The following is a 1,801-nucleotide window of genomic DNA, read 5'->3' on the forward strand; positions in this document are numbered from 1 at the left end:
TATAATCAGTTCTTTTCGTTCTCGATCGGTCGTGTTTTTTTTAGGAGAGTGCTGATTTTTCCAAAGGGGAACAATGTAGATCATTTGTCTACACGCACCTAGATGTACAAGATTAGCCTAATTTGCCCTCGATGGTTGGAGTAAATATTCTGAGTTCAGTTTGTCGGTTGGTTGATCAAGTGCACAACTATTGTTAAGTATTAAATTAACTATTTCGTTTGGTTTGAGTTCGTATTAAACTAACTATTGTTTGTTTTCTAGAAAATTGCCAATTTCATGGAGTCATAGGTATTTCTTTCGTCGAATATAGATGTGCTCATCTTCATTGGCTTCTTCATGGATCTATCCCGAAGTACCACCTTATTTACCACAAAGCCCTGGTGTACTTTTCTTTCTTTAGACTGTTTATTTTTTTTCCTTAAGTTTGAGTTATTGGGTTTTGGTTTTTGGGGTTTATCTTGAATTGGGTGTGGATCTGAGATCCTCTCTCCTCCTTTCTGTCTTATATTGGCTTCCACAATTCAGTAGTGCATCTAAGATCCTCTTCGTGAACAAGTTGTTCGATAGACTACTGCAAACTTTGGTTGTAAGGGTTCTACTTCGAGTATAAACGTAACCGTGTTGTTCCTGGAACCTTTTCCTACACTATTTTTGAAGCCTATGCCTCAATATCATGAGGTGTTCTTTCAAACTGTTCTTCCCCTCAAATGAACCCGATACATGGATACTAATGGGCATGTGGTCGATTTGGATGTCCAGTAAGTTCTGCTCCAACTTTTCATTTCAGAGCATTGCTTCTCATTTTAATGATATTATATATTATTGTTCGCTTCAATCAAGATAGATTATAATTCTCTTTAAAATGGAATTTTGTGAACCGAGACCATTTAAATTGGTAGCTGGCCAACTATATATGATCTGCCCATTGTTTTAAGTTTGTGCTACACACTAAGATTGATGGCCTGGTATGTTCGATCATTAGAGATAATACAAAAGGCCCTTCTAATCATTCTAAGATTGGCTATGTCTCATTTTGGTTCAGATTAGAAATTATTCATTTTCATCTATATATTTGATGTTTCTTCTAAATTTGCTTACCAACTTTGATTACATACGTTTTATTTGATAACTTTGTATAATTTGTTTTACTTGGTTGAGCAAATTTGAGATTTGATTTGTCTTTCCTAATTTATAGTTTTCTTGGTTGAATACTTACTTGGATATGAGAATAAAAATCTAGAGCATATTATGGGAATCACGTGATAGGTGACAATTTATACTAATGGTGATGATCAAGCAATGGGAAAATTTCAAGCATCTAAGGTGATGTTGTTATTTTACAACCTGTATGATAAAGTACATCAAACCTTTTGATGTATCTAAGTAAGATCATATTTTACTTTATTGTTAGCTGTATTTGATTGATATTAACTTTTATTTTTTGGGTTTACCTTTTGCAGGTTCGAAACCGGAGTTAAATCGTGTGGTCAAGTTGCTGAACATGACAGAGCGGTTCGGTTCCGAATGGTGTATTTTGGTGATTCTTGGGTATGGCAGTACTTTGTTTATCCTTGGTTACATACCTTGGGATATTCATATCGCATTTAAGACATTTTTTTAACTATTAGATGCAATTTCCCTTTTTTTTGGTTAATAGATGCAAATTCCTCGACAGGTGGTTTAAAGGTGTGATTGAACAAATTAAACACGTGAACAACACACGATGATTTTGCAGTCACACGTTTTCACTGATAAGCTAACAAGGTGGTTGCTGCCTTCACATCTACTTGCATGAGCTAGC

General features: G+C 34.9%; 1 long non-coding RNA gene across 1 annotated transcript; it reads left to right on the forward strand.

The window, feature by feature from the left end:
- Positions 1-564: 564 nt before the first annotated feature.
- On the forward strand, positions 565-1,801 carry LOC147476849 (uncharacterized). The gene is made up of 4 exons (XR_015207258.1): positions 565-758; positions 1,241-1,323; positions 1,461-1,548; positions 1,658-1,801. It is a non-coding gene; the product is annotated as an uncharacterized LOC147476849 (long non-coding RNA).

This window comes from Coptis chinensis, chromosome 9 (assembly GCF_015680905.1).
Source record: "Coptis chinensis isolate HL-2020 chromosome 9, ASM1568090v1, whole genome shotgun sequence".
In the NCBI taxonomy this organism is placed as follows: Eukaryota; Viridiplantae; Streptophyta; class Magnoliopsida; order Ranunculales; family Ranunculaceae; genus Coptis; species Coptis chinensis.